This window comes from Hemitrygon akajei, chromosome 16 (genome assembly GCF_048418815.1).
Source record: "Hemitrygon akajei chromosome 16, sHemAka1.3, whole genome shotgun sequence".
In the NCBI taxonomy this organism is placed as follows: domain Eukaryota; kingdom Metazoa; phylum Chordata; class Chondrichthyes; order Myliobatiformes; family Dasyatidae; genus Hemitrygon; species Hemitrygon akajei.
The window spans coordinates 43,215,898-43,242,451 of NC_133139.1; the positions used below are offsets into that span (position 1 = coordinate 43,215,898).

General features: G+C 43.5%; 1 long non-coding RNA gene across 1 annotated transcript; it reads left to right on the forward strand.

The window, feature by feature from the left end:
• Positions 1–691: 691 nt before the first annotated feature.
• LOC140740373 (uncharacterized) lies at positions 692–26,100 on the forward strand. The gene is made up of 3 exons (XR_012101836.1): positions 692–892; positions 15,256–15,416; positions 25,582–26,100. It is a non-coding gene; the product is annotated as an uncharacterized lncRNA (long non-coding RNA).
• Positions 26,101–26,554: the final 454 nt, after the last annotated feature.

Consider the following 26,554-nt stretch of genomic DNA (forward strand, 5'->3'; position numbering starts at 1 on the left):
TACTGTAACTTCAACCATTTCTTTCAGAAACTGGGGATGCATCCTATCAGGGCCAGGGGATGTACCTACCTTTAGGCTCACGAGTTTGCTCATCACTACCTCTTTAGTGACAGCAACTGTATCCAGGTCCTCACTTCTCAATGAATCAGAACATCTCTCCTTGGCATGTTAGACATGCCCCTGAATGTGAAGACTGACAAATATAATCTTCAAGGCATTGGCCATTTTTCATATCCAATATTAGTTTTCCTTTCTCATCTTCCAACAGACCCAAGTTCACTCAAACCATTGCTGGAAACAATTAAACTTCCAGCATCTGCAGACTTTCTCATGTTTATGATTGTCTACTGTTTTATTTTAAATACTTTAGGAGATACTAGATGAATCATTTGTGCTTTTACTGAAGTTGTAGGGTAATCATTTGTACTTTTTAACCAACGCATGTATTTTTCACAGTATGTGATGGTTTGCTGCCACTTACTGCCAGAAAGCGGTATAGCAGTTAAGCTAACGTTCATCAACCTTCTCATTTTTCATTGGCTAGATATTAGCACATTACCCACGTGATATATTTGTGCATTTCAACCAAGGAATTTCCCTTGATAATCAAGGCGATGGATTTTTCTGAAGCACCTTTTTAATCTCCATCTTCTATGCTTTTCATTTATTTCTGCTTTGTTTCTCAGCTCTTTGCTTAGTATTTGTATGTTTCTTTAAACCTTAAAATAAACAATTATAAAAGAATTAAAGCTGCTCACCAACTTGACCCTGTGGAAGAACCAGAAAAAAGATCAGTAAAGTAATAAGATCCAACAATTTAGTGCCCAGATGTGGGACGATTACTTGAATAAAACCAGATGAAGAAAGGCAGCTTTAAGTGTGCATCTGTGAGGTAAGACAACTTCCTCTATTCCTTAATTGTCCAAGAATAAATATCTTCAGCACATTGTTTAAAGGGAGTTTAAGAGTGAGCAGAGGCTATGTTTTACTTTACCTGTGGTGGTTGGTATAAATTTTTAGAGAAGCGCAGAGGGTGATATAAATCGTTGGACAAGAGGCCAATAAAGGTTCTAAATATTGGATGTATAAGTTTGTGTCATTGTTATAACCTGATATTATAGTCATAATGGGGTTATGAGATGTTCGATGTGCAAAAGTGAAGACTATCCCTTCAAGTCAAGTCAAATCAAATCAAATCAAGTTTATCATTCAGACCATACATAGATACAGCTGAATGAAAGTGTTCCTCTGGAGCCAAGGTGCAAAAACATACACATGCATTCAAAATAACGAGAAAAGAAAAAAAAAAGAACATAGTCACATAAGAAAACACATTTTTAGCCCAAGACCCTGAGCAACAAATCCTGGAAATTTATGGTTCCTGTCATCCAGCCTGTAATACCAGCAAGCCACCACTGGAGGGCAGGATGGATGGGACAGCCCACCCGCATGCCACAGTACAATGCAAGCCTCTGGCTTGTGGCCTAGTCTTTGCTACAACAGCTACCACGCAGCCTATCTCCCCACCAAACAAGGGAAGCAGGTCTGCGGTGATCAATGACTAGCAGGGTCTTGCGATCGCAAAAGAAACTTCTAGGATTGTCACTTACAGTTTCACTACATGCTGCCTTTGCACCAATTCGAAGGTATCAACTCCGGAACCTATGAATGCCAGGCAGCAGCATGGTCTGCACCCAGGTCAACTCTTCTGAACCCAAACTGGCTCTTTCTGAGATCTGGCAACCTGACTTAAATCCCTCAATCTGACTCGCCTTTCTGAACCGTTTGGCTGAGACCCGGCTGGCTACTCTGAATAATGAGCAGCTTACTGATGCAGCAGAACTGCCGTACACATAGTTATTGGAGTCAAGAATAGTCTTACTATGTACAAAAGCTCATTTAACAAAGGAAAATGTGCCTTTGGTTGGCCCGAGAGGCTGCTGTGTGTATACATGCCTCCATCTTACTGGATCTTAACATCTTAAGATCAAATCTGATACAGTGTCCGAAGTTTTGAAAATGACCAGTGAATCCCTCGAATTCCCAGCTGGGAGGGAACAGCTAACTGAAGTCTTAAGTTTTACTTAAGTGACATATGTAAGCTTGATACCATTGGTAAAGAGCACGGCAGCGTAGTGGTTAGCACAATGCTTTACAGTCCCAGTGACCAGGGTCCATTTCTCACCACTGCCTGTAAGGAGTTTGTGTGTTCTCCCCGGGGGTCTCCTCTGGGTGCTCATACAGTCACAAAATGTACTGGTTGTTAGGTTAATTGTTAAATCAGGGGTCGCTGGGAGGCGTGGTTTGAAAGGCCCGAAGGCCTATTCCATGCTGTTTCTCTATAAATACATACGGAAGAAATTTTCTATCGTTGCCAAGTCTAGTGAGGACTGGTTTGTGATGTGGAACATGGTGGAATATGATCAGAAAGATGTGCTCAGGAACTAAGACAACAGCTTGAATGCCAGTGACCTGAACAGAGCTGCTAAACGAGCTGCATAATGAGATACAAAATCAGATAGACGCTTTAAAACGCAAACATACTGATTTAGAGAATCAAACCCGTATACTGTGTCAACAAGTAAATGATTTAAGTAACCAAAACACAAAATGCTGGCAGAACTCAGCAGGGAGGAGGTAGTGACAACATTTCGGGCCGAAACCCTTAATCAGGAATGAAGTAATATGGGATGGTCAAGGGGGGATAAGAATTGGGGTGAGGGATGAAGTAGAGAGCTGGGAAGTGATAGGCTGGAGGGAAATGGGCTGGGGGAAGGTGGAGAATTATGGGAAATAAAAGAGAAAGAAAGGTAGGGCTGGGGGGAAAAAAGAGAGAGAAAGAGAACCAGACTAAAATTATAGATAGGGATGGGGTAAGGGGGGTCAGGTGTATCAACGGAGGTCTGTGAGTTGAATGTTCATGCCGGCAGGTAGGAGGATACCTAGGCGGGAGATAAGGTATTTCTCCATCGACCTGCGTGTGGCCTCATCTTGACGGTAGAGGAGGCCATGGACAGACATGTCGGAGTGGGAGTGGTCTGTGGAATTGAAGTGTGTGGCCCCAGGGAGGTCCCGCCACTGCTGGAGGACTGAGCGCCGGTGTTCGGTGAAATGGTCTCCCAGTCTGCGGCGGGTCTCCCCAATGTATAAATGGCCACATCGGGAGCACCGGATACAGTATATCACCCCAGCTGACTCGCAGGTGAAGTGGTGCCTCACCTGAAAGGACTGTCTGGGGCCTAGGATGGTGGTGAGGGAAGAAGTGTGGGGGCAGGTGTAGCACTTCTTCCGTTTGCAGGGATGAGTGCCCGGAGGGAGGTCCGTGGGGAGGGATGGGGGGGATGAATGGACAAGGGAGTCGCGTAGAGAGCGATCCCTGCGGAAAGCCGAGAGTAGGGGGGAGGGGAAGATGAGTCTGGTGGTGGGATCCCGTAGGAGGTGACGGAAGTTACGGAGGATTATACGTTGGATCTGTAGGCTGGTAGGGTAATAGGTGAGGACCAGGGGGTCTCTATCCCTAGTGGGCTGGCGGGGGGATGGGGTGAGGGCAGAGGTGCGTGAAATACGGGAGACACGATGGAAGGCAGAGTTGATAGTGGACGAAGTGCCCCTTTCTTTAAAAAAGGAAGACTTCTCCTTTGTCCTAGAATGAAAGGCCTCATTCAGAGAGCAGATGCGGCGGAGGCAGAGGAATTGAGAAAAAGGGATAGCATTTTTGCAGGAGACAGGGTGGGAGGAGGAATAGTCTAGGTAGCTGTGAGAGTTTAAGTAACCAGTGAAGAGGAAACCTGGCATGCTAAAAGAGCAGTACAAAAAAGACCGCAAAATGTCTGAAAAGCAGATCTCTGTGTTAACGGAACAGATGAAAGAACAGCATGCTGTGTGTTCTGTATGTCCATAGTCAGGAGCTCTATTCGGAGTTGCAGAGTGAACTGAGGAAATCCTCGCTGCACGGGAAAGACCTTGATGGGCGGTTCAGCCAACCCAGTGGGCGTGATAATGGTGATGTCAATCATGTTGAAAGGCAGCCAACACTGATTGGTCTCCAGAAAAAGTGCCCCCTCGGGAACTCCATGATGTGAACAGTGATGTCACTTCAAATTGGAAGGCAGCCAACACTGACTGGTCTCCAGAAACAGTGACACCTTGGGAACTCCAAGGAACTGCAAAGTGATACTGATTCACCAGAGACCTCTAGTGGCCGAATTTATGATGACAGTAATAACATGGCAGTCGTGGCAAGACTTACCTCAGTAAAAACTAAGGGAAGTACACACAAGATTGCTGATGGAGATCTACTAGATCAAGAAGAAAATTGACAAATGGTCCAGGGAAGTTCCACATCCTCAAAAAATAAGCTTAAATCTTGGGCGAATTAAACTAATTCAACAAATTAAACTTAATTCAACGAATTAAGAACATATAAAATTGCATCCATTTGATGGTGTTCAGATTTTAGCTACCATGCTAACAACTCAGCAAATAAACCACACTAGGAGCACCAGACACAGTATGACCTCGATAGACCTAGAGGTGAAGTGTCACCTCACCTGGAAGGACTGTTTGGGGCCCTGAATGGTAGTGAAGGAGGAGGTGTAGGGACAGGTGTAGCACTTGTTCTGCTTTCAAGGATAAGTGCCAGGAGGAAGATCAGTGGGGAGGGATGAATGGACAAGGGAGTAGTGTAGGGAATGGAAAGCAGGAATTCAGGGGCAGGGAAAGATGTACTTGGTGGTAGGATCCCATTGGAGATGGTGGAAGTTCCGGAGAATTATGTGCTGACCATGAAGGATGGTGGGGTGGTAGGTGAGGATATTGGTGAGACCTGACGTAGATTGGGAGACTGCTTCATTGAACAGCTACGCTTCATCTGTCAGAAGAAGCAAGACCTTCCAGTGGCCACCCATTTTAATTCCACTTCCCATTTCCATTCTGAGTTGTCTATCCATGGCCACACTCAGGTCAGAGGAACAACATATTTAGTGAGTAGGTCACACCGCAGTTTAAGGATCTAAGGAAAGATAGGGAATGGGTGACCAACAGGAACAGTAGTAGCAGGAAGGTAGTACAGGAGCCTCCAGCGATCATCCCCTTCCAAAACAGATACAGTATACCACTTTGGAGTCTGTTGGGGGAGATGGCTCATCAGGTGAAGGCAGCAGTAGCCAGCATCGTGGCACCGTGGGTAAGAGGACAAGAAAAAGAGTGGCGGAGCTGTTGTGGTAGGGGATTCCATGGTAAGGGGAATAGAGAGGAGCTTTTGTGGCTGCAAACGGGACTGCAGTATGGTGTGTTGCCTCCCGGGTGCAAGGGTCAGAGATGTCTCGGAGAGGCTGCAGGACATTCTGAAAGGGGACGGTGAGCAGCTGGCTGTCGCAGTGCATGTAGGTACTAACAATATAGGAAGAAAGCGGGATGAGGTCCTACAAGCTGAATTTAGGGAGCTAGGAGATAAATTAAAGAGTAGGACCTCAGAGGTAATAATCTCAGGATTACTACCAGAGCCACGTGCTAGCCAGAGTTGGAATAGCAGGATAGCTAGAGTGAATATGTGGCTTGAGCGGTGGTGCAGGAGGGAGGGTTTCAGATTCCTGGGGCATTGGAACCGTTTCTGGGGGAGGTGGGACCAGTACCATCTGGACGGTCTGCATCTGGGCAGGGCCGGGATCAATGTCCTAGGGAGATTGTTTGCTAGTGCAGTTGGGGAGGTTTTAAACTAATATGGCAGAGGGATGGGAACCCACACAGAAAAGTAGAGGGAAGTGATGAAGAGACCAAAGCTAGAGTTAGTGAAGAAAAATGTAAGAGTAGATTGCATAAAAGTAAAAAGAAAAAAATCACATAGGTCACTAGATTCCAAAAGGACAATGAGTATAAGGGCACTTTATCTAAATGCCCATAGTATTAGAAACAAGGTTAGTGAACTTGTGGCACAGATCAGTACCAACGCATATGATTTAGTGGCCATTACAGAAACCTGGTTGCAAGGTGGAGATAACTGGGAACTAAATATCCAAGGGTATCAGGTAATACGGAAAGATAGACAGTAAGGCAAAGGAGGTGGGGTGTCGCTCTTGATTAAGGGTGAGATCAGGGCGATTGTGAGAGACGATATAAGATCTACAGAGCAGAATGTTGAGTCCATCTGGGTAGAGATTAAGAATAGTAAAGGGAAAAAAAAATCATTGGTGGGAGTTGTCTATAGGCAACCTAATAAAAATATTGCAGTGGCAGAGGCGATTAACCAAGAAATAACTGAGGCTTGTAAGAACGGAATGACTGTTGTCATGGGGGATTTTAACTTTCACATAGGTTGGGTGAATCAGGTTGGTCAAGGAAGTCTTGAGGAGGACTTTTTAGAATGCATCCGTGATATCTTTCTTGAGCAGCATGTTAGTGAACCTACAAGGGAAAATGCTATCTTAGATCTCGTCCTGTGCAATGAGACAGGTAAGATTAACAACCTTGTAGTCAGGGATCCTCATGGAAAGAGTGATCATAGTATGATTGAATTTCACATACAGATGGAGGATGAAATAGTTCGATCTAAAACTAGCATATTATGCTTGAACAAGGGAGGCTACAACAGGATGAGGGAGGAGTTGGCTAATGTGGATTGGTAGCACAGGCTATTTGGTAGGACAGTTGAGGAACAGTGGAATACTTTCAAAGAGATTTTTCACAGTGCTAAAACAAAAGTATATTTCAGTCAAAAGTCAGGACAGTAAGTGTGGGGAGAGCCAGCCTTGGATAACTAAGGAAATAAAAGATAGTATCAAATTAAAAGCTCATGTATACAAAGTCACAAAGAGTAGTGCAAACCGGAGGATTGGGAAAACTTTAAAAAGCAACAAAGTACAACTAAACAAGAAATAAGGAAAGGGAAGATAGAGTATGAAAGTAAATTAGCACAAAATATAAAAACAGTTAGCAAAAGTTTTTATAAATATATAAAGTGGAAAAAGGTGGTTAAAGTCAACGTAGGCCCCTTGGAAGACGAGAAGGGGAAACTGATATTGGGTGATAAGGAAATGGCTGAGGCATTGAATGACTATTTTGTGTCAGTCTTCATGGTGGAGGACATGTCTAATATGCCAAAGAATGATGTTATGGAATAAATGGGAGGTGAGGACCTCGATAAAATCACTGTCACTAAAGAGATAGTGATGAGAAAGCTAGAGGGCCTGAAGGTAGATAAGTTCCCTGGTCCTGATGGGATGCATCCCAGGGTGCTGAGGGAATTGGCGGAGGTTATAGTAGACACATTGGTAATCATTTACCAAAATTCTCTAGATTCTGGGCAGGTCCCTGCAGAATATCACGTCACTTTTTAAAAAAGAATTTAGGCAAAAGACAGGCAACTATAGGCCAGTTAGCTTAACATCTGTAGTCGGGAAAATGCTGGAAGCTGTCATTAAGGAAGAAACAGTGATACATTTAGAAAGGAATGGTTCCGTTAGACAGATGCAGCATGGATTTAGAAAAGGCAGGTCCTGTTTGACAAACTTACTGGAGTTCTTTGAGGACATAATGAGTTCAATGGATAGAGATGGTGGATCAATGGTGGATGTCATATACTTGGATTTCCAGAAGGCATTCAAGGTGCCGCACAAGAGATTTATAAATAAGATATGGATGCATGGAGTCAGAAGAAGTGTATTGGCATGGATGGTGGATTGATTAACTGATAGAAGGCAGAGAGTTGGTATAAATGGGTGTTTCTCTGGTTGGCAGTCAGTGGTGAGTGGGGTGCCGCAGGGGTCGGTGCTGGGCCCGCAGCTGTTTACCATTTACATTGATGATTTGGAAGAGGGGATTGAGTGTAGCACAGCAAAATTTGCTGATGACACTAAACTGAGTGGAAAAGCAAATTGTACAGAGGATGTGGAGAGTCTTCAGAGGGATATAGATAGGTTAAGTGAGTGGGCCAAGGTCTGGCAGACGGAATACACTGTTGGTAAATGCAAGATCATTCACTTTGGAAGGAATAATAGAAGAGCAGATTATTACTTAAATGGTGAAAGATTGCAGCATGCTGTCGTGCAGAGGGACTTGGGAGTGCTTGTTCATGAATCGCAAAAAGGGGCACAGAAGTGTCGCAGAGAGAGGGGAGACCAACAACAAAAAAACTTGCTGATTTTCGATGTGTAAGTCTCATGCGTTTTTTTACCTGAGTTGTCTAGCTTGGGAATCGGCACCAAACTCTTCCCACCAACGAGAGATAGAGAGAGAATGGTTCGTGCAATTTGTTCTTCAATGACTTTAGAGGCTTCTTCCCCATGACAGTTGTGTCCTGTTTTTCTCTGTTGTCGAAACATCACCCCTGCCATAAAACACACACCCCCTGTCATAAAGCATACATAGCTTCCTATAAGCCTCCATCCAAACCAGTTATCCAACAAAGTACTCTGGATCACTCAAGTTCCATTCCATTTTGTCACATTATGTTTTACAAAAGTTATAAATTCATAAAGAATTCTGGGTTACAGATATATTTCCACACCTGCTAACCAGTAGAAAAGTGGAACTGCAATTCACAGCAATATGTTAATTTACTAGTTGCAAACAAACGTGATGCACTTTATTTGCTCGATGATCTTGCCGTCAGGGACACAAAGCACAACTGCAACAAAAGAAATTTGGGAGATCAGTTGGGAAGTTTTCTATCCCAAGAAAATCATTTTCCCTTGTTGCAATTGTTGCAATCTGCACTGAAGATCATGCGAAGGCTGTTAAATCAGCAAAGCCACCTACAACAGTCCAGCACCTTCAATCATTTCTCGGCTTGTGCAACTACAACCAAGAGTGAGTTGATTCATATGCTGAAATCGCTCCACCCCTCACCCGTCTGCTCTCTGACAACCCTATGAATCTTAATGAAGAACAGGTGGAAGCTTTTCAAACTTTGAAGGCGATACTGAGTATTGTACCTGCATTGGCAATCCCTGATGTGGGAAAACCATTTACCCTGTATGTCAAAGAGTAGCATGGCTACGTGATGATGGTTTTAACTAGAGAGCAGTGTCCTACAGGCAGTGTGAGCAACTTACTTAGCAGTCATGACTGGTCATAGGCTGGTGACCCCATTTGAGCTGCTTCCTTATCTGCACAGCAGACACACTCCTTAGGACACATTGGAGTTCAAAACATGGTTGATACATTCTCTCAGTTTGGTGGAATCCAAAGTTCAGGATGCAGGCTTGACAAACAATTGACATGCCAGAAAACAAACAAGGTTGAAAGTAAAATTTATTATCAGAGTACATACATGTCATCGCATACAGCCACAGGATAACTTTTTCTGTAGGCATGCTCAGCAAATCTACAGAACAGTAACTGTAAACAGGATCAATGGACAACAAACTGTGCAAATATTAATAAATAGCAATAAATAATGAGAGCATGAAATGACAAGATAAAGAGTCCTTGAAGTGGGATCATTGGCTGTGGGAACACCGGAAGTAGAATGAGTGAAGTTATCCTCTTTTGTTCACAAGCCTGATGGTTGAGGGGTAGTAACTGTTTTCTCGAACCTGGTGATGAGAGTCCTGGGGCATTTGCATTTTCTACCTGATGATAACAGCAAGAAAAGCGCATGGCATGAGTGGTCAGGATCTTTGATGGATGCTGCTTTTTTACGACAACATTTCATGTAGAGGTGCTCAATAGTTGGGAGAGCTTTACCCATGATGTACTCCACTACCTTTTGGAGGATTTTTTGCTCAAAGGCATTGGTATTCCGATACCAGACTATAATGCAGCCAGACAATACACTTTCTACCACACATCTACAGAAGTTTGTTAAGGTTTTTGATGACATGCCAGATCTCCGCAGACTCCTAAGGATGCACTGCCATGCTTCCTTTGCAATTACATTTATATGATGGGTCCAGGACAGGTCCTCTGAGATAGTGACCTCCAGGAATTTAAAGTTACTGACCCTCTCCAGCTCTGCTCCTCCAATGAGGACTGGCTCATAGACCTCTGGTTTCCCTCTCCTGAAGTCTACAATCAGTTCCTTGGTCTTGCTGACATTGAGTGAGAGGTTGTTATGACACCGTCAGCCAAATTTTCAAACACCCTCCCATATGCTGATGTATCACCATCTTTAGCACGGCCATAACAGTGCTGTAGACCTGTTGCTTTGGCAGACAAATTGGAGCGGATCCAAGTTGCTACTCAGACAGAAGTTAATATGCTTCAAAGTCAGCCTCTCAAAACACTTTATCACTGTGGATGTAAGTGCCACTGGGCAATAGTCATTGAGACAGGTCACCATGCTCCTCTTGGGCACCGGTATGATTGAAGCCTGCTTGAAGCAGGTGGGTACCACACACTGCCGGAGTGCGAGGTTGAAGATATCTGTGAATACACCCGTCAGTTGGTCAGCACAGGTCTTCAGTACTCAGCCAGGTACTCTGTCTGGACCGGATACTTTCCTTGGATTCATGCTCCTGAAGGCAGCCTGCACAACATCGTCAGATACTCTGATCAAAGGATCATTGGGAGACGTGGGGTGCATAAAGATTCCTCCCTCTTCTTGAGGTCAAACTGAGCATAGAAGGCATTGAGCTCATCTGGAAGCGAAGCTCTGCTGTCCCTCATGTTGCTAAATTTAACTTTGTAGGAGGTTATGGCATTCAAACCCTGTCAAAGCTGTTAAGCATCTCTCGCTGATTCCAGACTGTGGCTCTGCAGATGAGGATAGGGGGATATATGGATGGCATTAGCCTCTACGTCATTGACTCTCCACTCATACCCCTGATCCTCGGGTACCCTTGGCTGTCCCAGCATAACCTATGCATAGACTGGAGGGAGGGGAGAATTATTGACTCATCCAGGGCTTCAGGAGACAGATAAATGGGTAACAGATTGAAGCGGAGGCTGATTTTGCAGAGCTTAAACAATAGTTCACAACAGCACCCAGCTTGGTTTCTCCTAACTATGACATCGGGAATTGGGAGCTTCTTGCAGTTAAGTTAGCCTTGGAGGGATGGCATTACTGGCTTGAGGGGCCAAGAACCCTTTTATCATTTGGACTGACCACAAGAGCCTGGCCTATATTCAGGAGGCCAAGAGGCTGAATTCCAGGCAGGCCCGGTGGTGTTTGTTCTTTAACCACTTTGATTTCATCCTGACCTGTGGACCAGGGTAGAAGAAACAAAAGCCAGATGCCTTGTCCCATCAGTTTGACAAACCAGAAGAAGAGGAACAACCTACCACAATTTGGCCTCAAGCCAAGGTGGTAGCGCCGATTCACTGAGGAGTTGATGCAGGGCCCAAGCACAAGTGGAGATCCCTAGGAATGGCCCTCCGGGTTGGCTGTTGGTCCCAACTTCCGCCTGGCCCCAGGCACTCCAATGGGGATGTTCGTTGAGAATGACTGTTCTCCCAGTGATTGCCAGAGCACTCGAGTTCATCAAGAAGGGGTATTGGTGGCCTGGAATGACAAAAGAGGTTTGGCAGCATGTGCAGGAATGCGAGGTATGCACTCAGAAGAAGGAACCCTGTACTCGAACCCAAGGGCTCCTCCACTCTCTACCTGTTCCACCTTGGGCACACATCCCCAAGACCTTTGACACGGGTCTCCCACCTTCCAAGAGGAAGTCGGTCGTCATGGTAATTGTCGATTGGTTTTCGAAAGCCTGCAAGTTCATTGCCTTGGAGAGGCTACGTCTGCAGTGGAGATGGCCAAAATTGACCTGGACCAGGTCCTCAGGAGCCATGTTTTCCTGGTGGACATTGTCTTGGATCGTGATCCACAATTCACGTCACATTTCTGGGAGATGTTCTGTAAACTGACAGGGGCAACAGCAAGCCTTTCCTCTGGGTTTCACCCGCAGTCCAATGGTCAGATGGATTGGATCAACCAAGATTTAAAATATACCCCAAGATGCCAGCCACAGAAAGACTTAGATACCTGGCCTCAGAAAGACCTGATGAGTGGTGTGACCCTTTCACATGGGCAGAGGTCGCTCACAACACCTTACAGCACTTGGTGCCTGGGATTTCACCTTCCGACTGTCTGTTTAGTTATCTTCCACCCCTCTTGACGGAACAGGAAGCCGAGGGTGGTGCCCCTGCAGCAGAAGGTCTCATCCAGCGCTGCAGGCAGAAATGGATTCTGGCGAGAGCTTTTGCTGGACGCAGCCTGGAAAGCAAAGACCACGTTGAAGCAAAAGAGAAGACAGGGACCTGCTTTATAGCCTGGACAGTAAGTCTGGCTGTCCACTCATGATTAGCCTCTCCAAGTAGAGTCTGGAAAGTTGGCACCCAAGTTCATCGGCCACTTCAAAGTCCTGAGGAATGTAAACCTGGTGGCTTACACCTTGCAACTCCCCAAGATGCTAAAGTTCAATCCCACCTTCCACATCTCTATATTAAAACCTGTCTGAGTCAGCCCCTTAGCCCCACAGCTACCAGGTTTATTGAGGGGAATAGATCTTCACAGTGAGAACACATTTGGACTCGTGTACTATTCAGAGAGTTTGACGATACCTTGTGGACTGGGAAGGCTTCGGACCTGAGGAGAGGTGCCGGACGCCTGAAAGTCACATCTTGGATCCGGCTCTCATCCGTGACTACCATGACCATCTCTCTGAGCTTCCGGGATATAGATGGTCCAACTGCATGGAGTACGCATAGCTGGCATAGCCTTTAAGGGCTTAGGATGGTCCCGCTAATTGGTAAACATGTTTTGGGTGCCAAGAATCAAGTATTTAAGGAACACCTGAACTATGATTTGGTGCTCAATTGTAAGCCTACTAGTGGTATCATCAAGTGTTTGTTTTGAGCTCAGATCCAGTTTGATACCATGTTTTGAACCTTGCTTTGGATAGCCCAGCATTTGGGTCTAAACCATCCTTGTCACAGTTTGTCATAAACATTGTCGAGCTATCAAGTCGTCAAGTCAAGTTTATTGTCATTTCGACCATAAACTGCTGGTACAGTACACAGTAAAAATGAAACAATGTTCCTCCAGGATCCTGTTGCTGCATGAAACAACACAAAACTACACTAGACTATGTGAGACAGCACAGGGCTACACTAGACTACGTAAAAACAACATAAAACGGCACTAGACTACAGACCTGCACAGGACTACATAAAGTGTACAAAACCGTGCAGGGCAGTACAATAATTAATAAACAAGATAATAGGCACAGTAGAGGACAAATTACAATATAATAATAAATGATATAGATGTCAGTCTAGACTCTGAGTATTGAGGGGTCTGATGGCTTGGGGGAAGAACTATAGTCCTCATCATCCAGAGTCAACAGGACAAACTGAAGGAATGAATGGCATTACCAAACAATGGCTGACTGAGTATTACGAGGAAGTCGTGCCATGGCCTACAGCTCTTCCTTTGGCCTGTGCAGTATCAGGGCAGCTCCAAACAAGAAAACAAAACTCAGCCCAATTGAAGTAGTGACGGGCAACTTATGTCACTACCAGAAGCTCCTGAACTCAGAGAGCAGATATACACATTCTGGTCGACAGTTTAATTAATTATTAAAACTTCCTAACCAAAAGACCACAATCTGTGAGAATTGGAAATAACATCTCCACCTCACTGACAATCAACACTGGCGCACCTCAGGGTCGTGTGCTTAGCCCACTGCCCTACTCCCTCAACACCCATGACTGTGTGGCTAGGCACAGCTCAAATGCCATCTATAGATTTGCTGGTGGTACACTCGTTGCCAGCAGAATCTCAGGTGGTGATGAGGAGGCGTACAGGAGCGAGACAGATCAGCTGGTTGAGTGGTGTCACAGCAACAGCCTTGCACTCAACGTCAGTAAGATCAAAGAACTGATTGTGGACTTCTGAAAAGTTAAGATGAAGGAACACACACCAGTCCTCACAGAGGGATCAGAAGTGGTCCCTCAATGAAGTGATCAAGGTCCTGGGTGTTAATGTCTCTGGGGACCTAACTCATCTTCTGGTATGAGAGGGGAGGGGGTTACTACCGCACAGGATCAACACAAGCTGCAGAGAGTTGTAAATTAGTCAGTTACATCATGGGAAATAGCCTTTGTAGTATCGAGGACATCTTCAAGGAGTGGTGCCTCAAAAAGGCAGTGTCCATCATTAAGGATCCACATCACCCAGGACCTGCCCTCTTCTCATTGCTGCCATAAGGGAGGAAGTACAGAAGCCTGAAAGCACACACTCACTGATCCAGGAATAGCTTCTTCTCCTCTGCCTTCCAATATCTGAATGGACATTGAACCATGAACACTACCTCACTACTTCAGAAACAAGAGAAAATCTACAGATGCTGGAAATCCGAGCAACACACACACAAAATGCTGGGGGAACACAGCAGGTCAGGCAGCATCTATCGAAAAAAGTACAGTTGATGTTTCGGGTCAAAACCCTTCAGTAGGACTGGAGAAAAAAAGTTGTGAGGGCAGGGGAGAGAGAAACACGGGGCGATGGGTGAAACTTGGAGGGGGAGGGATGAAGCAAAGAGCTGGGAAGTCGATTGGTGAAAGAGACAGAAGACCGTGGAAAAAAGAAAAAAGTGGGGGCTGGCGGTGGAGGACCAGAGGGAGGCGATGGGTGGGCAAGGAGATAACATGAGAGAGGGACAAGGGGATGGAAAATAGTGAGGGGGAGGGGGAAGGGTGGAGGCATTACTGGAAGTTTGAGAAATCGATGTTCATGCCATCAGGTTGGAGGCTACACTACCATTCAGGGTCTCAAACAGTCCTTCCAGATGAGACGACATTACCTGTGGGTCAGTTGGGGAAATATACTGTGTTTGGTGTTCCCAGTGTGGCCTCTTGTATATCGGTGAGACCCGACATAGATTGGGAGACCGCTTCACAGAGCACCTAGGCTCCGTCCATCAGAACAAGTGGGATCTCCCAGGGCCACCCATTTTAATTCCACTTCCCATTCCAATATGTCCATCCACGGCCTCCTCCACTGTTGGGATAAGTCCACACTTAGGTTGGAGGAACAACGCCTTATGTTCCGTTTAGGTAGCCTCCAACCTGATGGCATGAACATCGATTTCTCAAACTTCCAGTAATGCCCTCCACTCCCTTTCACCATTTCCCATCCCCTTGTCCCTCTCTTATGTTATCTCCTTGCCCACCCATCGCCTCCCTACACATATACTTGCTGTAATTCAGTTTTCTATTCTCTATTACTATGTTTTGCTGCAAAGTTTACAAATTTTGCAAGATATGCTGGTGATATTAAATCTGATTCTGAAGTTACGTAGTCCTTTTCCTCAACAGGTTTCTGCTGCTTGGAGTAGTCCATGGAAAGGAGGACACTCTGATTCTTGGCGAGTGGGTCCTGGTCTAGAAAGCACATAAGGAACCCCGGGGAGCTTGGTGGAAAGTTCCTTACCAAGTGCTGCTAATCACCGGTTCAGCAGTTAGCGTGGAAAGTAAAGGTAAATGGACACACACCAGCCTGTGCAAGCAACTCCAGGTTAAGACAAGAACTGCGGGAAGACTTCACACACAAATATAATTATTGGACATTATGGACTTTATTTGAATGTTTATTGTTATTATATTTTTGCCTGTTGCCCTTACTCATGATGCAGTGCTATAAATGCTTTTAAGAAGTAGTTTTTGATTAGTCTGTACTGTAGATACTGTAAGATTTTTCCACCTCTGAATTTTCAGATGTGATTCTGCCAGGGTCCTTTATAGAATCAAAAAGGGACTGTTGGAAACCACTGTTTAAAAAAAATACTTTGATGAATCATTTGTCTTTTACTAAATTTATAGTTTAATCATTTGTACTTTTTAAACAAACTCACATATTTTTCACAGTATGTGGTGGTTCGTCGCCACTTACTGGCAGAAAGTGGTATAGCAGTTAAACTAATAGTTTATCACCTTTCTCATTTTTCATTGGCTAAGTAATAGCACATTACCCATGTGATATATTTGTGCAACCAGTGATTACTTTATTTTTATCCAAGGAATTTCTCTTATCTCAATTATAAAGGTGATGGTTTTTTTAAAAAAAATTTTTTTTTTTAATTAGTTTTTCAAAACATTTTACAAAATTAAAAACCCCAAATCCCAATGAGGAGCATTAATACAGTGCAAGATTAAGCATACAATAACAATATGCTACAAAGGAAGAGAATTTAACAAAAAAGCACCTAAATTAAAGACAAGTGAGCTTAGTGTCCTCCCCAAGCCCCACAACACAAGAAAAAAAAACAACAACTCCAGACCAACCACCACACAATATAAAGAGTATAAGTCCGGACAGTCAAACTCCCAGACTGTGAATACACTTAGCAACAGAGGATAATAATGCCTACTACCAGAAAAAAAAGGGAGCTGAAAGCAAGGGACCGAAAAGAAGAGAAAACACAAGAAAAAAAAACCCTAGTCAAGAGGAAGGTTATGAAAGTACTTGATTAAAAGGTCCCCAGACCTTATGGAACTTTAGATCCGAATTAAGAACTGAATAATGAATTTTTTCGAGGTCCAAGCAGGCCATAATGTCGTTAAGCCATTGCGCATGAGTGGGCGGGGCAACATCTCTCCATCTAAGGAGGATCAAGCATCTCGCCAGGAGAGAGGCAAAGGATAGTATTCGGCATTTGGTCGGACCCAGACATAAATCTGTCTTGCCCCAAAAACCGAACAGAGCAATTAAGGGGTTTGGTTCTAGGTGCTGATTCAGAATACCCGATAATGTAGTGAAGACATCTTTCCAGAATTTCTCCAAGCTCGGACAGAACCAGTACATATGGATAAGAGAGGCCACGCCCCTCTTGCATTTATCACAGAGCGGACTAATGCCAGGGTAGAATCGAGATAGTTTAGATTTAGACATATGGGCTCTACGAACAATCTTAAACTGTAAAAGGCAATGGCGAGCACAAAGGGAGGTTGAGTTAACTGATTTGAGAACTGAGTCCCAGCTCTCCTCGGATAAGGAGATATTTAAATCCTGCTCCCAGGCCATTTTAATTTTATCCACAGGGGCCCATCATAAGGCTGCTAGTTTATCTCGGATAATTGATATTAAACCTTTACCTAGTGGATTAATGGAAAGAAATAGGTCCATAGCATTTTTCGCAGGCATTTCAGGAAAGTTAGGAATTAAAGGAGCAGTAAAGTGTCGGATTTGGAGATATCTGAAAAAGTGAGCATTAGGCAGGTTGAACTTAACGGAGAGCTGCTGAAAAGAAGCGAAGCGATTATCAATGAAGAGATCTTCAAAATGTCTAATGCCCTTCCTGTACCAAACATGGAATGCTGAATCGTACGTAGTAGGTAAAAAAAGGTGATTATATGCGACAGGGCTAGAAACAGAAAACCCCTGGAAACCATAGCATTTCCTGAACTGAGCCCATATACGCAAAGTGTGTCTAACCAGAGGATTAGCTATTGATCTGGGCAGACCGCTAGGGAGTGCAGAGCCAAGAAGTGCAGATATAGATAATTCTTTAGTGGAGCTCAACTCCATTGCCACCCAGTTAGGGCACTCGGGTTGACCGTGGAAGAAAGACCAGAAGGCAGCACAACGTATATTAGCTGCCCAGTAATATAAGCGAAAGTTAGGTAAAGCCATGCCACCCTCTTTTTTAGATTTTTGGAGGTGGATTTTATTAATTCTAGAGCGCTTATTCTGCCACAGATATGACAAAATAATAGAGTCTAAGGAATCAAAAAAGGATTTAGGAATAAAAATTGGGATAGATTGAAATAAGTATAAAAATTTGGGGAGAACATACATTTTAACAACATTAATATGACCTACCAAGGACATAGATAGAGGTGACCATTGTACCAGACTCTGTTTTATAGCATATGAAAGATTGACAAAGTTTTCACGAAAGAGATCTTTAAACTTCCTTGTGACTGTAATTCCAAGATAAGTAAATTGATTATGGACTACTTTAAAAGGGAGATCACGAAATATTAGTTCTTGCGCTTCTTTATTAATTGGGAAAAGTTCACTCTTATGTAAGTTGAGTTTATAGCCAGAGATCTGGCTAAACTGGTCAAGAAGTGAAAACATTAGAGGTAAGGATGTAGACGGATTTGAGAGAAAGAGTAATAAGTCATCAGCATAGAGAGAAACTTTATGCTCAACACCCCCTCTCCAAATAAAGGTGATGGTTTTTTCACTGACTCCTTTTTATGTTCACTTTTTTGCTTTTCATTTATCTCTGCTTTGTTTCTCAGCTTTTTTCACTTTATATAATTATTGGTATCTTTTTATATTTTGTACTAATTTACTTTCATAATATATTTTCCTGTTCCGTATTGCTTACCCAATAGTTCTTCGTTGCTTTTAAAATTTTCCCAATCTTCCAGTTGCCACTAATCTTGGCAACTTTGTATGTCTGAGCTTTTAGTTCAATTATGTAAATCGTTAGCTGGGCAACACTTGGGTATTGTGTATAATTCTGTTTGCTCTGTTACAGAAAGGATATAGAGGCTCTGGAAAGGGTACGGAAGAATTTTACCAGGATGCTGCAGGGGCCAAAGGGCATGAGATAGAAGGGAGGTTGTACAAACTTGAATTGTTTTATCTCGAGCATTGGGGTCCCTACAGAAGTTTATAACATTATAAGATGCATAGATAATATGTTTTGTAACTTTCAAAACATTAAACTAATTGAAAGAAAAACAAGGAAGCTGGGAATAACTGAATATAATACAAAGCGTAGTAGATTTAAAATTTTTCCATTCAGGCCTGAAGATTTACTTGCTTTCTTACCCTTGTGGGATAATGTCTTTCCTGACAAGGTGGGTCATTCTGCTTGGCAGGTGAGAATTACGGATGTGAAAACAATCTCAGGTTCTGGGTCCTCCTCAGTGGTGGTTGTAGGAGTTGACTCTGAGACTGCAGGAAATGGTTCTGACAGCTCTGGACCCTTTCCTTCTCCTATTCTTGGCTTTTCTCTCTCAATCTACTCTCCTTTTCAACTTCTTGTCTTCCTTTTTCTTTTTCTAATTTCTAGTGAGTATCTCTGAATTCACTTATTTCTTAAGAAATTGGGTCTCATTTATCCTCTTCTGTTTCCATAGCACTGACCTCATCCTCCTTTTTCTTTTTTGTCTTTCTAGATTGTGCATCTTGATCTTCAGAAGGTGCATTTAGTTCACTGGAGTATTCTCTTATTAATCTTCAAATGCTTCCTTTATGATCTGAACTCTTCTCTTGTTTTCCTCATCCAAAACATCATCTGACAAATCCTCTGTTTTTGTATCTCCATTGACTCATTTCTTTTTGGCCCTCCATATTTGCAGACGGGCCTTGCTTTTTGCATCTGATATTACAAGCAGCTTTTTATCTCTCATTTGAAGTTCATATAATAATCTTAATGCACACCGAGTAGATTCTGGCTCTTTATACTCACAAAAACTGATGCTTGCAACTTTCCTGAAGCTTATTGAACTCTCTTCCAGCTTAAAACCAAGCCACGTTTTGTGAGTAACTGCCTGTTTAACATATCAGAAGCCTTTTCAGATATGTTGCCAACAAAAACTGTTGTAGTTGGAGTACTGTTTTTGTCACTTTCATGATTCTCTGACCAAAATGGACCTTCCTTGGTCCAATATGTGTGTGATGAACCCTTCGGACCAGCGAGGAGTGCCGGGCAGTGGCAGATCTCGATGCATCTGAACTTCATTTATTTGAGTTTATTGGAATTATTTTAATGACTACTTTTATCATTAAGTTGACGCTGCATTTTTCATGATGCTTGTCATGTGAATATGATTTCCTGTGCTTTTTGTTCTTGGGCGATTAGTTTTTGATTTTGACCGCATGGGTTTGATGTCCCATTTAAGGTTATCGCTGAGTCCTGGAGTTTCATTCTGTGAGCTCTAGTCCTGAGTAAGTGAGCTCTTAGTTTGATTATTCTTTAAATTATTCACCAAAAGAAATCTTCATCATTAATTTCTTTTATTGGCAGAGTCCTGAGTTTACTCTGTACCCTAGTTCACCCATCTGAATATTATGACAGCAGGACATAGCGGGGATTGACGGCATGAACAGCATCTCCGTGAAATACTTGCATCATTGCAGAAGGTCTCTGGTTTCACACACTTGCCTGTGTGTCCTGCAACGTGTTCCCAGAACTACCATGGAGAGTCAGTTAATCTGCTGGCCTGGAGTGATACAATGGGGACACTGAATCTTGCCCCGAGTTCTTACATCAGTGCTCCATTGTCTTTGAGTTAGAGCTTGCAGGGTTCCCTTTGGACAGGTGTAAGGAGGCCCATATAATTTCCCTTCTCTCGGGCAGAGCCCTTTCATGGGCAACGGCTTTATGGGAGAAGGATGCTGCTCTGTATTCTGATACTGTATAAAGCTATTTCTTAGAATGATGAGGAGAATATTCTTTCATCCTGCTCGGGCTCAGATTCATTCAGCTGCATCAGGGAGAGTGATCTGTGGCCAACTACTCCATTCATTTGCATATCCTTGTGGCAGAGAGCAGGTGGGACAATGCGGTTTTCATTGCTCTGTTTGCACAGGGATTAAATGACCGGTTTAAAAATGTTGTTGTGTCCAGGGACTGGACAGAAGATTTGGAGGAATTTATGGACATGGCCATAAGAATGGACAACCATGTTTCTGAGTGGCAAGTTCACCCTGAAGGCTGGTTCTCAGAAATACTCAATGCCTACTCCAGTTCCTCAATTTGATAGTCAAAGCAGATCCCCGCAGTCATCACTGGAAAATCCCATGTAACCTGGAAGAACCTGGATCTCCCTAGCTGAGAGAGAGGGATGTATGAGTACTGTGATAAAGCTGGCCACTTCCGAGTCACCTGCCCCAGGTTGTTGGGAAAACTCCAAGGACTGTCCAGTGAGTGGAAATCTCTTACTCTCAAGACTCTCTTCCATTTTGACAAGTCCTGGAGTAATTTTACCATTCCTATTATCTTGTGGGAGACATCAACTTTCTGTGAGAACCTTGAAACATTCTGGTTCAGAAGGGAATTTTTTGGACATCGGACTGGCAGAGAGAATCCAAATTCCCAAGGCACCCTGGACCATCCTATCTGTGCTATGGCCCTGGTTGGTAGACTGTTGGAACATGCACATATCCTTCATCTTTCTGCCCTCTCAAGTTGACTATTGGATTTGTTTCCATTTTATCGATTCTCCAGACATTCCCCTAATAAGATGTAGAAGCAGAATTAGGCCATACGGCCCACCGATTCTGCTCTGCTATTTCATCATGACAGATCCATTTTCCTTCTCAGCCCCAATCTCCTGGCTTCTCCCTGTATAATTTCATGTCCTGATTAATCAATAATCTATCAACCTCTGCCTTAAATATACCAACTGACTTGGTCCATACGGCCACCACTGGCAATGAATTCCATAGATTCATCACTCTCTGGCTAAGTAAATTTCTCCCAATCTTCATTCCAAAAGGATGCTCCTCTATTTTGAGGCTGTGTTTTCTGGTCTTAGACTCCCCCACCATAGGGAACATCCTCTTTACATTAATTCTATTGAGGTCTTTCAACATACAATAGATTTCAATGAAGTCATCCCTCATTCTTCTGAATTCCAGTGAGCAGAGGCCCAGAGCCATTAAACTTCCTCATATGACAAGCCTTTCAATCCTGGAATAATTTTTGTGAACCTCATTTGAACCCTCTCCAATGTCATCACATCCCTCAGATAAGAGGGCCCAAAACTGCTCACAATACTCCAAGTGAGGCCTCACCAGTACTTTATAAAGCCTTAGCATTACATTCTTGCTTTTGTATTCTAATCCTCTCAAAATGAATTCTAACATCACATTTGTCTTTGTCATCACCGACTCAACTTGCAAATTAGTCTTTAGGGAATCCTACATGAAGATTCCCAAGTCCTTTTGCACCTCAGGTTTTTGAAATTTTCTCCACTTAGCAAATAGTCTACCTTTTTATTTCTTCTACTGAAGTGCATGATCAGACACTTCCTGAAACTGTATTCCATCTGCCACTTTGCCCATTCTCCTAGTCTGTCCTCCTGTAGCCTCTCTACTATCTGAAAACCATCTGCCCTCCACCTATTTTCATATTGTCTGCAAACCTGGACACAAAACCATCAATTGGCATATTCAATGCTCTGAAATAGTTCACCCGTTCTACAGTACTTCTTGCATGCTGATGAAACTTTCCACCAAAATTTCTCATTGAGTGAATCCTACCGTTGGCGCTGGGAACAGGAAATTATGATCTTGTTTTGGTTCAACATTTGACCAATGGACATGGCCACACTGTGGTTTCCATACCCAGTGATCCAGGACCCTAAGCTTGGCCTTATCTCTGTTTTTCCTTGGATATGGCCAGGCTTATCTTGAATAAGGGCATACAGGAAGTAGATTCTATAGCAATTGACACTGAGAAGAATAACCATATATCCACAATTTGCACATCTGTCCAAAGTTAAACCACACAGTTTCATTCTTTGTGTGGTCTGATTTTTCCTCTTTCTCTGAGAGCATCAGGAGCATCAATCCCACTGATCCAGTGACCACTCTTTCCGTGGGAATCCAGACAGTGAGTGTGGGCAGACGAGGGCAAGTGAGCCCATCTGGACCAGTGCTGCCCTCATCAAACAGCCAGCAATCAGGGTCACTGATAGTGAGCAGGAGTGTGGACACCCTGGCTGAGCTTTAACTTGAAATCCCGAGCAGGGACATTGGTTGTGGTAACTGCATTCTCCTTGGTAGATCAATTGATCAATTCTGGAACAGGCAGCATGATGTGGACGTTGTTCTGTACATCTCAGTAAATGACTTGTATTGACACATTCTATTATATTAAATCTATCTACATATTGACACTGTGATCAATGACACATCTCCCTTGGATCCATTGCCTCATTTATTACATTGAGTTTTGGTCATCCCATTATGGGAATAACATGGAGGCTTTAGAGCGGGTGCAGAAGAGGTTTACCACGATGCTCTCTGAAGTTGAAGGCAGGTGCTATAGGAAGGGTTTGGATAAATCTGGTATATTTTTCTCATGATAAAAGTGTCTGATACTAGAGGGCATGAATTTATCGAGAAGTGGGGTAAGTTCAAAGGAGATTTGCAGGACATATGTTTACACAGAGAGTGGTGAGTGCCTAGAATGCACTCACAGAGTTGGTATTGGAGGCAAATATGATAAGAGGCATTTCAGAGGCTCTTAGGTAGGCACATGAAAGTGCAGAGAAGGAAGACAGATGAACATTGCGGAGGCAGAAAGGAATTGTTTATTAAAGCATTATTTAACCTCGTGGCTCAAGAGACCAGTTTCTGTTTTGTACTATCCTACGCCCCTTTCCTATCATCACAGAAATCCAAATATCTCTATTTCTGTTCTACTTGAGGCACTATGGATTCACTGATTTATGACCTGGGTTTGTATTTTCCAGTGGGTGATCGTTAATGAATGTCAATGATGCAGTGTGCTGGAGCTTCATTTAGGAGAATTGTCCCATTGGAGTTAATTACTTCATTAGGTTCCACCAGTCTCTGGCATCAGGAATGTTCTTGCAGCCCAAGATAGCTTTGCTGATTTAATCCTTTAAATAAATTTCCCTCCAAAAGAAAGAAATCAAGGGGCTAAAACCAAACTGTAGACTCCATCGGAACCAAATGCAGGAACTGGCCTTTCTAACTCTCCTCTGTGTAAACCAGAGAGAGCTGTTGTCAGTCTAAACATATACCAAGTTCATAAGGAACATTTGGGATATCGAAGTATAGGTATTATATAAAAGAAGATACAGTGACAAGGGAATGAAGAAAAAGATGAGATTTGTGTGGGAATTATAAAGATTTGGATGTATTGAAGACAAGGCAGTTGGTGGCATGGAAAATGTAGCAGAGATTTACAAAATGGAAAGTTAAAGGAAGAGACAGAGTGATAGAAACAGAGATGCATGATGTAAAGAATGAGAATTTAGAATTAGAGATGGTACCAAATTAGGCCAAGTATAGAGGGACAATCCATCAGTGGAATGTGGTGGTGGTGGTGGGGGGAGGAATGGTGTTGTTACTGTGAGCCTGAGCAATTACACAAAATCAAAACACAGGATTTCACATCCTTCTTCACAATCTCACAATTCCAAATGTCCACAAATACATCTATCACAATATGATTAGAATGACATTGCACAACAAAATCAGTCAATAACAAACCATTTTGCAGGAGCCAGCGCTCTTCCCCCTCTCCCAAAATTAACTCTACTGCTGAGTCAGCACAGAGCACGTGCCACTACAAACAGGCACTTCTTTAAGACACCCCACTCATCAATCAGGGGCCATTCCTGAACGGGAAGCAACAATACACATGACGCATCACCGAATGCCACTGTCCTGGAGGGGAAAGTACAAACAAAGTGCCCACATTCTACATTAGCTTAACGTGCACCCAATAAGCATAACATCAGCACAGCCAGACAGGGGCAATGCAATTATGGGGCTACTGATGGGGTTGGGGGTTTGAGGAAATTACTTATATTGGACCAGCTCAGTCACAGCTGCCTTCCCAACCCTCCAAAATTTGTATAATGTATATACTTGCACAGTGATATTGAGCTGGATGTTCCAGTATCCATACCAGAGATGACAAAGAAATGGTCAGTATAATGAATGACATTGGAGTAAGTCGGGCAGGGGTGTGGGATGGGGAGGTGGAATCCAGCTTGTCTTGTCCCCATGCGCTGGTCATTTGTTTTAATGATGCTGCTGAAGAAGCCTCGCAGTGAAACTCGATCCTCACTCATCCAGACTGATGTCAGCCAGGTTCAGACCACTGAAACCATGCGGGATTTCACTACCTGCACGGTCCTCAGCCGTGAAATCTGTCCTTCAGCAGTTTACTACAGAGGAGGGCGGACTAAATCTGCAGTCATTCCTCTCCCCTCACTGACTCCCCAATTGTTATCCCTCTACTGATCAGCTCACTGGTTTGGACTGCAGCTGGTTTTGGCAAAATGGTGCAGAGTGAAACAGAACTCAGCAGTCTCAGGGCTGCACAGGTTCCCCTTATTCCCATCTACTTCCTACAGAAGCAGTGGGCCATACATTGGGAGGATAGATAGAAGGATGCTGAGGTAGCATGTAAGGGGCGTGGTGTCATGCTGACATCTCACAGCTTCAGTGACCTGGATTTGATTCTGCGCTTGTCCATGTGAAATTTGTATGTTCTCTCTGTGACCACTTGAGTTACCCACTGATGCTCAATGTTCATCGCATTGTGCAGATATGGGACTGTATATTTCGCCTTAGTGCAATGAAGCAACAATAGAATCAAAGGGTGCTTGGTGGCATGGATGAGTAAAATGGAACTAGCATCAATGGGGTTACTCTGTTGGGAGCTCCTATGGACCCAATGGGCTGAATGGCCTCATTATGTATTTTGCTACATAACATTTGCAGTTACTACTGTCATATTTGGTTACTGATAATTTTTCAGTGTAACATTACTACAAATGATAATTATCTTCCTCCTGTAGGGGGCACTGAGATACCACTTACTGGGAATACGTTGCTTTGAGATTTTTCAGGTGGGAGAGGTGGGCCTTGACCATTGCATTGTCGATATTTGATGATTGTGTTTTCTTTTCCAGGAACCTGGTGCTGCAGTAGCTAGGATATGAGAAACTGAACCTGGGGTCCGACTCAACACAATGAATGAAGGAGCACCTAGGAAGGAAAACAATTCTTCCAGGCAAGGATGCAGTTTAACTTGGAGTTAATATTGCAGGTGTTCAAACACTCGGCCAGCTCCTGACAACTCCACTAAGTTCAACTAGCCCGAGTCCTTCCTCGTGATGAACAGGAAGATTCCACGAACCCCTGCCAATCAGATCTGAGCTGGTAATTGACTACTAACTGAACAATGGACAGAATTGTCTAAGGGATGGCTGCGTGAAGCTATTTTGAAGTGAGGTCCAGTTTTGCTCAGTCATACGCAATCTTCAGTGATGTGTCGTAAATGCACTTAGGTAAATTTCCACATGAACATTGGTTTAGATGAAGTAGATTACTCAGCCCCTTGAAACTACTCTGATGTTCAATCACATTATGGCTGGTCTTATTGAAATCTTAAAGTTCCAATACTTTATATTCCAGGTAACCGTGCACCCTCTTCCTGATTTGAAAGTATCAATTGATTTTGCTTCCAAAGCCCCTCGAGAGAAAAAATAAAAAGGTTTATGACCCTCTGAGAGAGAAACAAACTTATCTCCACATCTGTCCTAAATGGACAGCCCTTGATTTTTAAACACTAAAAATTTGTTCCAGATACTCTTAAAAGAGGAAAAAACCTGCCCATATCCACCCTGCCAAGACCCACCAGGAGATGATGATCCAATCAATTTCCCTTTCAGTCTTCAAAACTCCAGAGGATACAGGCCTCACCTTCCTTCACAAGATGATCTACACATCAGTGCACTGAATCCAGTAAATGGGAGATCACAGAGAAGAAGCAGGTTCCTCCACTCAGGTAGTAAAGCTATTGGAGAGGAATCTTAGGCATTGGATTTAGTTACATTTGGAAAAGCATGGGCTTATTACTAATAGTCAGGATGGCTTTGTGCA